Here is a 16,276-nt window from a genome sequence, read left to right on the forward strand (position 1 = left end):
GAGTGTATTAGGGATGGTTTTCTTGACCAATATGTCGAGGAAGCAACTAGAGAGCTGGCCATCCTAGACTGGGTGATGTGTAATGAGAAGGGACTAATTACCAATCTTGTTGTGCAAGGCCCCTTGGGGAAGAGTGACCATAATATGGTAGAATTCTTAATAAAGATGGAGAGTGACACAGTTAATTCAGAAACTAGGGTCCTGAACTTAAGGAAAGCTAACTTCGACAGCATGAGGCGTGAATTGGCTAGAATAGACTGGCAAGTGATACTTAAAGGGTTGACGGTGGATAGGCAATGGCAAACATTTATAGATCACATGGATGAACTTCAATAATTGTACATCCCTGTCTGGAGCAAAAATAAAACAGGGAAAGTGGCTCAACCGTGGCTAACAAGGGAAATTAAGGATAGTGTTAGATCCAAGGAAGAGGCATATAAATTGGCCAAAAAAAGCAGCAAACCTGAGGACTGGGAGAAATTTAGAATTCAGCAGAGGAGGACAAAGGGTTTGATTAGGAGGGGGAAAATAGAGTACGAGAGGAAGCTCGCCAGGAACATAAAAACTGACTGCAAAAGCTTCTATAGATATGTGAAGAGAAAAAGATTAGTGAAGACAAACGTAAGTCCCTTGCATTCGGACTCAGGTGAATTTATAATGGGGAACAAAGAAATGGCAAACCAATTGAACAAATACTTTGGTTCTGTCTTCACGAAGGAAGACACAAATAACCTTCCGGATGTACTCGGGGTACATATTATCTGAATTGCTGCAGATTAGGAAAAGGGGAGGTGCAATGAGACCTGGGTGTCATGGTTCATCAGTCATTGAAAGTTGGCATGCAGGTACAGCAGGCGGTGAAGAAGGAAAATGGCATGTTGGCCTTCATAGCTAGGGGATTTGAGTATAGGAGCAGGGAGGTCTTACTGCAATTGTACAGGGCCTTGGTGAGGCCTCACCTGGAATATTGTGTTCAGTTTTGGTCTCCTAATCTGAGGAAGGACGTTCTTGCTATTGAGGGAGTGCAGCGAATATTCACCAGACTGATTCCCGGGATGGCAGGACTGACATATGAAGAAAGACTGGGTCGATTATGCTTATATTCACTGGAATTTAGAAGGATGAGAGGGGATCTCATAGAAACATATAAAATTCTGACAGATTAGATGCTGGAAGAATGCCCCCGATGTTGGGGAAGTCCAGAACCAGGGGTCACTGTCTAAGGATAAGGGGTAAGCCATTTAGGACCGAGATGAGGAGAAACTCCTTCACTCAGAGAATTGTGAACCTGTGGAATTCTCTGCCACAAAAACTTGTTTCGTTCAGTTCGTTAGATATATTAAAAAAGGAGTTAGATGTGGCCCTTATGGCTAAAGGGATCAAGGGGTATGGAGAGAAAGCAGGAATGGGATACTCAAGTTGCATGATCAGCCATGATCATATTGAATGGTGGTGCAAGCTTGAAGGGCCAAATGGCCTACTGCACCTATTTTCCAAGTTTCTATGTTTCAAGTGTTTCACAGCCAGCACAGTACTTGATGTGTGGTCACTGTTTTAATGTTGGCAAACATGGCAGCCAATTTTTGGCAGCAAGGTTCCACAACAGCAATGAGAAGAATCACCAAATAATCTATTTCAGTGGTGTTGGTTGAGGGATAAATCTTGGCCAGGACATGGGAGGGACTCCCCTGATCCTCTTTGAATTATGCCGTGGGAATCATGTCCACCTTAGGGCAGATGGGGCTTTGTTTAATATCTTATCTGAAAGATGCCACTTCTGACAGTGCAGCACTCCCTCGGTACTGAAGTGTCAGGTTAGATCATGTGCTCAAATTTCTGGAATGCGGCCTGATCCTTCTGGCTTGGGTGAGAATGCTACCACTGAGCCAAAGCTGACGCATTCAACTTACCATGAGCAATGCCACAGGAAGCTAATATTAATAAAAATATCAGTAGAAATGTCACTAACTGATCCGTTACTGCTGTGAGTATCATTCTGTGATCAATACTTGTTTTTTCTTTTCTGTGGTAATTGTAATGGATCATTTGTAATGGATCAAACTGCATGACTTTGCAGTGATAGCAGAATTTATTTTACTGACCCATCTAGAGCAATATTGGAGATTTTACATGCTATAACCTTGTATTGTGGTTAAATACTTTTTTCCAGAAAAGCTCGAGTGTACTTTATTTACCTCATGAACACTGGACAACTAACTGGCACCAAGTTATCCCATTAGTGTTCAATGCTTGGTAGCTCATATTATGTGTGCCATTTATAGGGCCCAAGTTTCCACACGATAAAAAACGGGCGCCCCTCTGAGCTGGGCGCCCGTTTTTCACGCCTAAAACGGCACCAGAAAAAAACGCGCGATTCTGGAGCGCTTTGCAGCTCCTTGTCTGTTTGGCGCGGTGCCCAGGGGGACGGAGCCTACACTCGTGCCGATTTTGTAAGTGGGAGGGGGCGGGTACTATTTAAATTAGTTTTTTTCTTGCCGGCAACGCTGCGCGTGCGCGTTGGAGCATTCGCGCATGCTCCGTGTGAAGGAAACATTGGCACTCGGCCATTTTTGTAGTTCTTTGTAGCTGTTTAATTTTTGAACATTTTAAAAATAAAAGCACATTGCCATCAGCACTGAGGCTTCTTGCAGCCTTCTCACTGTCTCCTTCCCCCCTCCCCCGCGGGAAGAACGGGCGCCTCGTCCCCCACCCGCGGGAAGAACGGGTGCCTCCTCCCTCCCCCACCCGCGGGAAGAACGGGCGCCTCCTCCCTCCCCCACCCGCGGGAAGAACGGGCGCCTCCTCCCTCCCCCACCCGCGGGAAGAACGGGCGCCTCCTCCCTCCCCCACCCGCGGGAAGAACGGGCGCCTCCTCCCTCCCCCACCCGCGGGAAGAACGGGCGCCTCCTCCCTCCCCCACCCGCGGGAAGAACGGGCGCCTCCTCCCTCCCCCACCCGCGGGAAGAACGGGCGCCTCCTCCCTCCCCCACCCGCGGGAAGAACGGGCGCCTCCTCCCTCCCCCACCCGCGGGAAGAACGGGCGCCTCCTCCCTCCCCCACCCGCGGGAAGAACGGGCGCATCCTCCCTCCCCCCACCCGCGGGAAGAACGGGCGCAACCTCCCTCCCCCACCCGCGGGAAGAACGGGCGCATCCTCCCTCCCCCCACCCGCGGGAAGAACGGGCGCCTCCTCCCTCCCCCACCCGCGGGAAGAACGGGCGCATCCTCCCTCCCCCCACCCGCGGGAAGAACGGGCGCATCCTCCCTCCCCCACCCGCGGGAAGAACGGGCGCCTCCTCCCTCCCCCACCCGCGGGAAGAACGGGCGCCTCCTCCCTCCCCCCACCCGCGGGAAGAACGGGCGCCTCCTCCCTCCCCCACCCGCGGGAAGAACGGGCGCCTCCTCTTTCCCCCCCCCCCCCCCCCCACGGGAAGAACGGGCGCCTCAGGCTGACTGCAGCATTCTCCGTGCCTGAAGCACTTTCACACAGGTAGGAAGATGGTTTATTTAATCTTTTCTTTGCTTATAAATGTTTATTCAGGTTGGATTTATTTTATAATATTTGTAGAAGTATAAATAAGGATTTATTGTAGAATTTAATGACTTCCCTCCCCCCCCCCCCACCTCGTTCTGGACGCCTAATTTGTAACCTGCACCTGATTTTTTTATGTGTAGAACAGGTTTTTTCAGTTCTACAAAAATCTTCACTTGCTCCATTCTACTTTAGTTTGGAGTACGTTTTCACTGTGGAAACTTTGAAATCAGGCGTCAGTGGCCGGACACGCCCCCTTTTTGAAGAAAAAATTCTGTTCCAAAGTAGAACTGTTCTACCTGACTAGAACTGCAGAAAAAAAATGTGGAGAATTGCGATTTCTAAGATAGTCTGTTCTCCACCAGTTGCTCCTAAAAATCAGGTACAAATCATGTGGAAACTTGGGCCCATAGTGTGTAGAATTTTGATAAAATAAAACATGTAAATTTTAATGAGAATTATTGAAAGAACAGCTGCTTTAATCCCATTATATAGTTGTATCATGTTTCTCCAGAGACCAAAACCTATATATTGGGATTAAAGCACTTACCCTTTCAATGATTCTCAGGAAAATTTACGTTACATTCTTTTACTACATCTGTGACTTGGGCAGAGTGCAGTGTATTAGTTATGGTACTACACTAGTAGATTTCAAATCCCATGTAAAATTGAATTCAATAGTTGATTAACTGCCTAATCATATACAGCATTTTCTAAGAATGAATTGAGAATTAATCTTACTTACCTGTCTTTCTCCTTCCACGTATGTGAGATAAAACCAAAATTTAACCAAAAAGTGTGACATTTTGAGGTGTGACAATGTACATTAAATGAAATAGTTGTTATATGTGCTAATAGACTTCTCATGTTGCTCACAGTAAGTCAGATGATATGCCAAGTTATAATAGCATTATACTATGTTAGATACAATATAATAATCTGCTCCTATGGTGAAGCTGCATTTAATATGACCTATGCCCTAAAAGCTACTTGGTCTCTAATTGCCTGAGCTCACTTGGAGTATAATTACTGTTTGGTGAGGGAAATGTGCCGATTGGAAGACACTAGTAAATTTCTGGCTCGAAGTCTGGAAATAAAATCTGAAATGATACATTGAGTGTCTCTTTCTTTCACATAATAGCAATTAAACTATGAGCAATTATATCTGTGGCCTTAAGGGGATAGGCCACCTTATATGCAGAACCACTTTTCATCTGCTTCTGAGAAAATGCCACAGAAGACTGGAAAGTATGCATGTATCTATCTCTGTCCATCTCAAACATTCTGTTGGCTTTATTGATCAGCTGCTCTGCATTGGTTGGACATTTTTGGTATTAAAACTCCTCGGTTTTCCACATTATCCATAACATTTTCAGAGTGCCAATGTTGCTTATTTTCCCTTACTATGGTGCTGTACTTTATACTTGTCGTCTGTATTTACATGTCGCTTCCAAAATAGTTGCAGACGTAATATAGGGTGCACCAGTTTTTCTAAATGTATAGTTAAACTGCATCAATTTGGCTTCACTGCAAATATGAATAATGAATGACATCGTGAATACCCCGTTTGGATATGAAGCTAATTTAAGTTTCAATATTCATGGCAGAACTTATTGGAGCACAGAATTGTGTGCTACTTCCATTAATAGCAACTGAGCAAAAGACGAATTTTCATGACAACCTGATTGGAACTTTGTCACAATTAGAATAACTGAATGAAACCACTATCCCAGGGAAAAAATTGTACCTAACCTTAATTAGCTACAATTTGAAGCATTATCTTCCTTGTATTAAAAAAGGATATTATTCTTTTCACGTTTCTTCTCTTCCCAATAGATACTTAATTTCATGATGCTCCCGATTATGACAAAATATGGTGTTTCATATTTTGGATTAAATGAACAACCCTTTCCTAATTGTGCTCCTGTGCTGGCTGGTGGGAAGCACAGGTAACAAGAAACTGAATAAAATCCGAGCGTTCACTCAAGGAATCCCAGGTGCGAATGTCAGCAAAGAGTTACTAATTTCAGCCAAATTGTCAAGTGCAGAGGCATCATTCAGACATGAAATATAGGGACAAAAAGAAAATGAACTACATATTTCTTTTTAGGGTATGAACTAGAATTACTATTTGTAGGTGCTTGCAAACTCTCCTGGGCAGAAGACGGGCACAATGGAGGGAATAAAGAAATTAGATTTAGTTCCAGAAAAGTGTTTTTTTTTTGTCTTTTCTGCCCTTCCTACACGAAATACTTGCGTTTCTGTATTTTAGATTACTGTCCTAGGTGAGGCTGGATTCCTTATGGTCTCGAGTATCTTCACTGGCCCTGATAGCTGTCTAGGTTACTGACAGCAAGCCTCGGATAACTAACAGTAAAACTTCCTGTAAATTGCCCTGGCTACTAGATTTATTGGGCTCCAGTTTCGGACCCCCGCTAGAACGGCGCACATCAGAGAGGCCCGCCTAATTTGTAGAACAGAAATTGCGCCGAATACTTACCTCGCGATTCTCCGATATCTGTAGGCCCGTTTCCAGCTCGGCTCGGCGCGATGCAGCAGGAGCTGCTGGGGGAAGAGCTAAAGCCTGTGCCAAAAACAATGCCAGCAGCTGCACGCGTGCGCAGTAGCTCCTGGCCCTCCCAGCACGCCCTGTCTCCGGGCGACAGCCCTATCCCTGGCCGAAGGGACGTCATCCCTATCCCAGGCCGAGTGACCTGACATCTCTTACCTCGTCATCGGCGGGCCCGCCTGCCCGGCATCTCGCTGGGGATGGGCCCTGCCCAAAGTCCTCGGCGGCCTCGCATCTTCTGGGTGCAGGCCCCGCCCGAAGTGGTGTCGGTAGTGGGGGCCCCCCGCCCGGCATCTTGCTGGGGCGGGCCCCGCCCGAAGTCCTCAGACGCCGATCACCGCTAGGTGCGTGCCCCGCCCAAAGTGGCATCGTCAGCTGCGGCGGGGCCCGACCAAAGTCCTCGGCGGCAGCGGGGCCTTCCTGACCGGCATCTCCTGGGGGGGGGGGGAAAGAGAGTGGCCTGTCCCAGCACGCTGTTGGAGGGTTCCTGGTGCTGCAGTCGGTGAGTAGAAACACAATTTTTTATTCATTGATTTTTTAAAAAAATTGTTTTTTTTACATTTTTTTGATTGATTTATTGGTTGATTTATTGATTTATTTATTATTGATGGTGGCTATTTATTTGTAAAAGTAAAGTGTTTAATGCTCATTCCCTATGCTAATTTCTAAACTGTCGGCAAGATTTTTCTGAGCGCACAAAATCTGCACTTACTCCATTTTAAGTTAGTTTGGAGTAAGTTTTTGCTGCCTAACCTTGAAAAACAGACGTACGTGGCTGGACACGTCCTCTTTTGGGGAAAAAAAAAATCTGTTGTAAAATGAAACTATTCTAACTCACTAGAACTGGAGCAAACTAAATGCCGAAAATTGCAATTTCTAAGATGCTCCATTCTAAACTAGTTGCTCCAAAAAAATAGGAGCATCTCAGGTCGAAACTTGAGCCCATTGTGTGCCTCCACAGGAACTATCCTTTTATTGTAGAGAAGTGGGACAGCATTGCCACATCAGACTGCTTCAGACTTCAACTATTTCAACTTCATTGAACAATAGGTGTACAGACAATTAAAATAAAATATATATATTTATTAATTCACAGGTTGTGGACATCGTTGGCAATGCCAGCATTTATTGTTCATCCCTAGTTGCCCTTCAGAAGGTGGTGGTGAGCTGCTGTCTTGAAACGCCAGTCTGTGTGGTGAAGGTATTCCCACAGTGCTGTTGGGGAGCAAGTTCCAGGATTTTGACCCAGCAATGATGAAGGAACAGCATTATATTTCCAAGTCATGATGGTATGTGACTTGGAGGTGGTGGTGTTCCCATGTGCCGACTGCCTTTGACCACCTAGGTGGTAGAGGCCGTGAGTTTTTGGAGGTGCTGATGAAGAAGCCTGGGTGGATTGCTGCAGTGTATCTTTTAGATGGTGCACACTGTCGCGACATTGCACCAGTGGTGGCGGTAGTGAGTGTTTAAGTTGGTGGATGGGGTGCTAATCAAGTGGACTGCTTTTGTTCTGGCTGTCATTGAGCTGCTTGTGTTGTTGGAGCTGCACTCATCCAGGCAAGTGGGAGAGTATTCCATCACACTCCTGACTTGTGCCTTGTAGGTAGCGGCAAGGCTTTGAGGAGTCCGGAAGTGAGACACTCACCGCAGAATATCCAGCCTCTGACCTGCTATTGTAGTCACAGTATTTATGTGGCTTGTCCAGTTAATTTTCTGGTCAATGGTGACCCCCAGGATGTTGGTGGTGGGGGATTTGGCGATGGTAATACCATTGAATGTCAAGGTGCAGTGGTTAGACTCTCTCTTGGTACTTGTGTGGTGCGAGTGTTACTTGCCATTATCAGCCCAAGCCTGGATGGTGTCCAAGTCTTGCTGCATGCGGGCATGGACTTCTTCATTATCTGAGGAATTGCGAATAGAACTGAACACTATGCAATCATCAGTGAACATCTCCACTTACGATAGAGGGAAAGTCATTGATGAATCAGCAGAAGATGGTTGGGTCTAGGACACTGCCCTGAGGAAACATAGAAACATAGAAAATAGGTGCAGGGATAGGCCATTCAGCCCTTCGAGCCTGCACCACCATTCAGTATGGTCATAGCTGATCATGCAACTTCAGTACCCCATTCCTGCTTTCTCTCCATACCCCTTGGTCCCTTTAGCCATAAGGGCCACATCTAACTCCCTTTTGAATATAGTCCCCTGGTCCTGATGAAATGCATCCCAGGGTATTAAAAGAGATGGCGGAAGTTATAGCAGATGCATTCGTTATAATCTACCAAAATTCTCTGGACTCTGGGGAGGTACCAGCGGATTGGAAAGCAGTTAATGTAACGCCTCTGTTTAAAAAAGGGGGCAGACAAAAGGCAGGTAACTATAGGCCGGTTAGTTTAACATCTGTAGTGGGGAAAATGCTTGAAACTATCATTAAGGAAGAAATAGCGGGACATCTAGATAGGAATAGTGCAATCAAGCAGACGCAGCATGGATTCATGAAGGGGAAATCATGTTTAACTAATTTACTTGAATTCTTTGAGGATATAACGAGCATGGTGGATAGAGATGTACCGATGGATGTGGTGTATTTAGATTTCCAAAAGGCATTCGATAAGGTGCCACACAAAAGGTTACTGCAGAAGATAGAGGTACGCGGAGTCAGAGGAAATGTATTAGCATGGATAGAGAATTGGCTGGCGAACAGAAAACAGAGAGTCGGGATAAATGGATCCTTTTCGGGTTGGAAATCGGTGGTTAGTGGTGTGCCACAGGGATCGGTGCTGGGACCACAACTGTTTACAATATACATAGATGACTTGGAAGAGGGGACAGAGTGTAGTGTAACAAAATTTGCAGATGACACAAAGATTAGTGGGAAAGCGGGTTGTGTCGAGGACACAGAGAGGCTGCAAAGAGATTTGGATAGGTTAAGCGAATGGGCTAAGGTTTGGCAGATGGAATACAATGTCGGAAAGTGTGAGGTCATCCACCTTGGGGGGAAGAAAAACAGTAAAAGGGAATATTATTTGAATGGGGAGAAATTACAACATGCTGAGGTGCAGAGGGACCTGGGGGTCCTTGTGCATGAATCCCAAAAAGTTAGTTTGCAGGTGCAGCAGGTATTCAGGAAGGCGAATGGAATGTTGGCCTTCATTGCGAGAGGGATGGAGTACAAAAGCAGGGAGGTCCTGCTGCAACTGTACAGGGTATTGGTAAGGCCGCACCTGGAGTACTGCGTGCAGTTTTGGTCACCTTAAGGAAGGATATACTGGCCTTGGAGCGGGTACAGAGACGATTCACTCGGCTGATTCTGGAGATGAGGGGGTTACCTTATGATAGATTGTGTAGACTGGGTCTTTACTCGTTGGAGTTCAGAAGGATGAGGGGTGATCTTACAGAAACATTTAAAATAATGAAAGGTATAGACAAGATAGAGGCGGAGAGGTTGTTTCCACTGGTCGGGGAGACTAGAACTAGGGGGCACAGCCTCAAAATACGGGGGAGCCAATTTAAAACCGAGTTGAGAAGGAATTTCTTCTCCCAGAGGATTGTGAATCTGTGGAATTCTCTGCCCAAGGAAGCAGTTGAGGCTAGCTCATTGAATGTATTCAAGTCACAGATAGATTTTTAACGAATAAGGGAATTAAGGGTTACAGGGAGCGGGTGGGTAAGTGGAGCTGAGTACACGGCCAGATCAGCCATGATCTTATTGAATGGCGGAGCAGGCTCGAGGGGCTAGATGGCCGACTCCTGTTCCTAATTCTTATGTTCTTATATCTAACAAACTGGCCTCAACAGCTTTCTGTGGTAGAGAATTCCACAGGTTCACAATTCTCTGAGTGAAGAAGTTTCTCCTCATCTCAGTCCTAAATGGTTTACCCCTTATCCTTAGACTGTGACCCCTGGTTCTGGACTTCCCCAACATCGGGAACATTCTTCCTGCATCTAATCTGTTCAATCCTGTCAGAATTTTATATGTTTCTATAAGATCTTCTCTCATTCTTCTAAATTCCGGTGAATATAAGCCTAGTCGATCCAGTCTTTCTTCATATGTCAGTCCTGCCATCCCGGGAATCAGTCTGGTGAACCTTCGCTGCACTCCCTCAATAGCAAGAATGTCCTTCCTCAGATTAGGAGACCAAAACTGTACACAATATTCAAGGTGTGGCCTCACCAAGGCCGTGCACAACTGCAGTAAGACCTCCCTGCTCATGCCATTTGCTGCCTTCACCGCCTGCTGTACCTGCATGCCAACTTTCAATGACTGATGTACCATGACACCCAGGTCTCGTTGCACCTCCGCTTTTTCTAATCTGTCACCATTCAGATAATATTCTGCCTTCCTGTTTTTGCCACCAAAGTGGATAACCTCACATTTATCTACATTATACTGCATCTGCCATGTATTTGCCCACTCACCTAACCTGTCCAAGTCACCCTGCAGCCTCTTGGCATCCTCCTCACAGCTCACACTGCCACCCAGCTTAGTGTCATCTGCAAACTTGGAGATATTACATCCAGTTCCTTCGTCTAAATCATTAATATATATTGTAAATAGCTGGGGTCCCAGCACTGAACCTTGCGGTACCCCACTAGTCACTGCCTGCCATTCTGAAAAGGACCCGTTCATTCCTACTCTTTGCTTCCTGACTGCCAACCAGTTCTCTATCCACGTCACTACATTACCCCTAATACCACGTGCTTTAATTTTGCACACTAATCTCTTGTGTGGGACCCTGTCAAAAGCCTTTTGAAAGTCCAAATACACCACATCTGCTGGTTCTCCCTTTTCCACTCTACTAGTTACATCCTCAAAAAATTCTAGAAGATTTGTCAAGCATGATTTCCCTTTCATAAATCCATGCTGACTTGGACCGATCCTGTCACTGCTTTCCGAATGCACTGCTATTTCATCCTTAATAATTGATTCCAACATTTTCCCCACTACTGATGTCAGGCTAACCAGTCTATAATTCCCTGTTTTCTCTCTCCCATCTTTTTTTAAAAGTGGGGTTACATTACCTACCCTCCAATCCGTAGGAACTGATCCAGAGTGTCTCAAATGTTGGAAAATGACCACCAAAACATCCACTATTTCTTGGGCCACTTCCTTAAGTACTCTGGGATGCAGACTATCAGGCCCTGGGGATTTATCGGCCTTTAGTCCCATCAATTTCCCTAACACAATTTCCTGACTAATAAGGATTTCCTTCAGTTCCTCCTTCTCACTAGACCCTCGGTCCCTTCGTATTTTCGAAAGGTTATTTGTGTCTTCCTTAGTGAAGACCGAGCCAAAGTAATTGTTCAATTGCTCTGCCATTTCTTTGTTCCCCATTATAAATTCACCTGATTCTGACTGCAATGGACCTACATTTGTCTTCACTAATCTTTTTCTCATCACATCTATTGAAGCTTTTGCAGTCAGTTTTTATGTTCCCTGTAAGCTTACTCTCATACTCTCTTTTCCCCCTCCGAATTAAACCCTTTGTCCTCCCCTGCTGAATTCTAAATTTCTCCCAGTCCTCCGGTTTGCTGCTTTTTCTGGCCAATTTATATGCCTCTTCCTTGGATTTAACACTATCGCTAATTTCCCTTATTAGCCACGGTTGAGCTATCTTCCCCATTTTATTTTTACGCCAGACAGGAATGTACAATTGTTGAAGTTCATCCATGTGATCTTTAAATGTCTGTCTTTGCCTATACACAATCAACCCTTTAAGTATCATTCGCCAGTCTATCCTAGCCAATTCATGTCTCATACCATCAAAGTTACTTTTCTTTAAGTTCAGGACCCTAGTCTCTGAATTAACTGTGTCACTCTCCATCTTAATGAAGAATTCTACCATATTATGGTCACTTCCCCAAGGGGCCTCTCACAACAAGATTGTTAATTAATCCCCTCTCATTACTCAAGAACCATCCCCTAATACACTCCAGGTAATCCTCCTCCACCGTATTGCTACCAGTTTGGTTAGCCCACCCAATCTTTATGTCGATTAAAGTTGCCCATGATAACTGCTGTACCTTTATTGCACGCATCCCTAATTTCCTGTTTGATGTCATCCCCAACCTCACTATTACTGTTTGGTGGTCTGTACACAGCTCCCACGAGCGTTTTCTGCCCTGTGGTGTTCTGCAGCTCTACCCATACAGATTCCACATCATCCAAGCTAATGTCCTTCCTTACTATTGCGTTAATCTCCTCTTTAACCAGTAACGCTACCCCATCTCCTTTTCCTTTCTGTCTGTCCTTTCTGAATATTGAGTACCCCTGGATGTTGTGTTCCCAGCCTTGGTCACCATGGAGTCATGTCTCCGTAATTCCAATTACATCATATCCATTAACTGCTATCTGCGCAGTTAGTTCATCCACCTTATTATGAATGCTCCTCGTATTGAGACACAGAGCCTTCAGGCTTGTCTTTTTAACACTCTTTGTCCTTTTAGAATTATGTTGTAATGAAGGGCTTGCCGGTTCGGTCCCATTCTCCCGGTCTCGGTCGGTTTCGTGCTCTGGCCCTGGCATATGTTCCAGTAGGATCACCACCATAAAGATAATCCTCAAGTCTTTTGACTAAGTTGAAGAGACTGCTATAAAGCTTCATTTTTGCCTGTTTGCTTTGTAATAGTTTTAACTGGAGGTCTTCTCAACAAAACTAGATTCAAATTCTCTAAACAGACAGGTGAAAAGTGTAATCTAATTTACTGTAATACCGGTTGGAAACAATTAAAAAAAAAAATGTCTCAGTACTGTTATATTTTGGGTCTACGCCAGGGGTTTACTCCTTCTGTTGCATGTTCCTGAGGGCTTGTATAAAATCTCACTTTATTCACCATTGCACCTAACCTTAAATAAGATATAAACGAGCAAATCCAGGATACACTGTCTGCAAAAAAGCTTTTTTTTTCAAAGCTTTATTTCAGTCAACCAGTTTTGAGTTGACCATTTTTAAAGATACTTTTAAAAGTATAATCTGCCCATTAATGTTTGTTTTTCCTTGAAGGATGCTTACTGTAATAATTTTATTATTCAGAGATTGAACTCTTTCGTTTGAAGCTTTGAGAAAGCAGTAATCTCAAATAAATGCAAAACCTTCATCTCCGGTACTTTTGAGCATGCTTCATAGTGCAGATAACCTGCAGACTAAATGTATTCATTGGGCACATTTGTCAGTTTCAATGCCCATAGAATTTGGTGCTTCCCATAAGTGATATTTTAAAAAAGCTGCAAGAATTTTAAATAATGCTTAACAGGTGCTAGTAGCATGTGGTCAAAGTTCTTTCAAATGGTATAAAGTTCCATCAGGAGCACTGCACAAAGAGAAGGAACCAGAGATCTTATCAGCAGCAGGTAATTTCCACAGTCTTTCACTTGTGGGGAAACTCACATCATAACTAGCAGGTTTTGAGTCTTTGTAAGGTGAGATTCCTATTTTCCCTGTTGCAAATTTTATCTCTCCTTAGTAAAGTAAGTTCTGCTTTCATTACAATAGTAGTTAAGAGCATTTTACAGATTGCAACAATGTCTGCTACATATCCTTATATAAAGAGTCAAATGAAAAAGCTGGATGCTAAGCATTAGTGAGTGTTAGCAGCAGTGTCATATTAATAGGAATAACAATTCGGTAACTACTGAGGGATGATTTTTCACAACTTTCTTTTGGTTTATTCTTGATAACAGAAGCATTTCTATTTATTTATGTGAAGATAGTAAGATGGCTCAGCTCCATGTCAACTATAGCCAAAGTGATGGAAAAGTCTCACAGCATCACACTTGATTAGTTAGCAAGTAAGGAAGTTTGCTGTGAGACCTCTGTCCTGATAACAAAAATATGCTGTGTTGTGACACTGAGTGTATGCAGCTGAGCTATTTAGATCTGCCTACAGAACACTGTGTTTAAGTACAGAATGAAGAGTATTGGAAGAAATGTTGTACTTGAATATATACAAAATTGTATAAGAAATTGTTCATTGTCCAGATAAAGTTGCACCTGTGAAGGAATCAATGAAAAGCTCTCATTCTTTAATTTATTTTGCAAACATAATGAATAGCTGAAAAGATAGATGAATTAACAACAATGTATAAACATTCATATGTCTTGCTTTACTCTAATTTTCAACAATCCTCTAACAATGCAGCACAAGTACACTTGGAAGCTGTTTATCCGTGTACCGTTTATCCATATTGAGCAGCTAACTGAATTGGATTGATATTCGAGTATGCACTGTGCTTTTAATTTCCTTCTAATTGGATTCTGTGCTGAATTAATATTCTTTAATGGAATGCAATATTAGAATAATAATGCATTCAAAGCTTAATTATTCACCTATCTGAGTACGAGTGTTTTGTGAACTGTTTCTACATCTGAAATACAACCATTGTCTTTGTGTTTTGCTTTAGTTTGTTTAAGACTGCTTATTTTGAGTGTGTCTGTTTTGTACTAAGTTAAAATCGGCATTAATTTGGGTTGTACAATTTTTTTTGTTGGGGTTTGAGCTAAATAGGAATGTTACTGAACAAAACATCAACTTTGTTCATCTATCGCAAGATCTTCAAAGCAATAATTGGTGGTCATATAAACAATACACTCAGACGTTTTGTTATAGGAAATAAGATTTTTAGCCCTGCAACTCCAAATGTTTACACCCTTCTATGTTCTTGAAGGGAGTATCCTAAGGAGGGGTTAGTGCTGTATGAAATTCTGATATAGTTAGGTCAAAAGTGCAATACTTTTCAACAGAATATCTTGTTTCCCAATATGAAAGAATAAAGCAGTTTTTGTTTGAAGGGTCAAGCTTATGTATTGAACCAAAGCATTGTTCATATTAGTCCTGGTTATGATGACCTTTTGACATGGTCGAGGCTTGTTTAGCTTCTGTAGAGATACAACAGTTGATGCTATGGTTTACTGCTGTATTTTGTTAGTCTCACAACTGTCTTCTCAAATATACAGTCATGGCAAAACATGCACTTAAGATTGGGGAAATTTATACATTTACATGATTTACTTAGTTATATCATTATTATGTAAATAATCTCTGATGTGTAATTTCTTGATATAACAAAAGTAGATTTTTGGATTCTAATACATATAGGAGCTTAATCGATTAATTGTATATAGAGCTTGCATTATTATTTTGAATTTTTGAGGGTACACATTTTTATTTTAAGTTTAATTACATTTATTTGTTTAGTGGAGATTGCTTTGCAGTGGATTAGAGCAGAGTGCTGAGGATGCATCTTCTCCAGCACATGATTTTGGGTTTCACCAGTCTTGCTGGGCCCGGATTTTGCAGTGGGCATAGCGGCGAACTCTGAGTACGCTGCCATACCTCCTTTGAAATCCATCGCAAGTTCCGGATTTTGCGCAAGCGGAACCTGCAGTCTGTCAACGTATGCAGGACATGTTTGCATCAGTGTAAGGGGATACCTCAGGCATGTTTTAAACATTGTCATCTCTGAAATCATGCACACATACTGTATCAAATGAGTTTTTCATTGTTTCTGCAAATATAATGATAAATGATCAAAAAATAGCATTTTTAGTGAAATGGTGGAATGAAGCTAATTAGGAATTAAATTCCAATCCTGTAAGTTGTAATTAAATCTGATTTGGGGATGTAATTAAATCTGATTACGGGATTCCCTTCTGTAATGATGTAAAATTGAATTCTGTTTTGTGATTGGAGGATCCTGTCCACGTGATCCCAGATACGCTTTTGCACAGGCTGCGTCCGTGGGCCAGTGAGCTGACCTCTGCCTCGCAGTGCCAGACCGCGTTTTCAGGATCCGTGGGCCAGTACGCTGACGTCTGCCTCGCAGTGCCAGACCGCGTTTTCAGGACCCGTGGGCCAGGCCAGTATGCTGCCCTCTGCCTCGCAGCATCAGACCGCGTTTGCACAGGAGGCCCGCCATCGGGTAGGTGCGTATTCCTTTCGCAGGTCAGCGGCGTACTCCAGATATTTCTCGTACACCGAGCTAGGGAAAATAAGGAAAGGGGTCAGGAGGAAACAAAAGTGTAGTTAAAGGTGAGGATTTTGAATGCGGGGGTGGGGCGGAGTTCCAGAATGGGACTGTTCCAGTGGGTGGGTTAAAGATGGCTGACAGACCAAGTTATAGAAAGGTATTTGTTGTTGGAGGTGTGATTGAGGGATTACCTAATCCAAATTTTTAAA

At 43.6% G+C, this 16,276-nt stretch overlaps 1 protein-coding gene across 1 annotated transcript in view; it reads left to right on the top strand.

The window, feature by feature from the left end:
* Nucleotides 1–16,276, top strand: part of LOC139274622 (mitogen-activated protein kinase kinase kinase kinase 4) — a 387,065-nt gene that overhangs the window by 135,492 nt on the left and 235,297 nt on the right. The window lies entirely within an intron of this gene.

Source organism: Pristiophorus japonicus, chromosome 10 (assembly GCF_044704955.1).
Source record: "Pristiophorus japonicus isolate sPriJap1 chromosome 10, sPriJap1.hap1, whole genome shotgun sequence".
Taxonomy (NCBI): Eukaryota; Metazoa; Chordata; class Chondrichthyes; family Pristiophoridae; genus Pristiophorus; species Pristiophorus japonicus.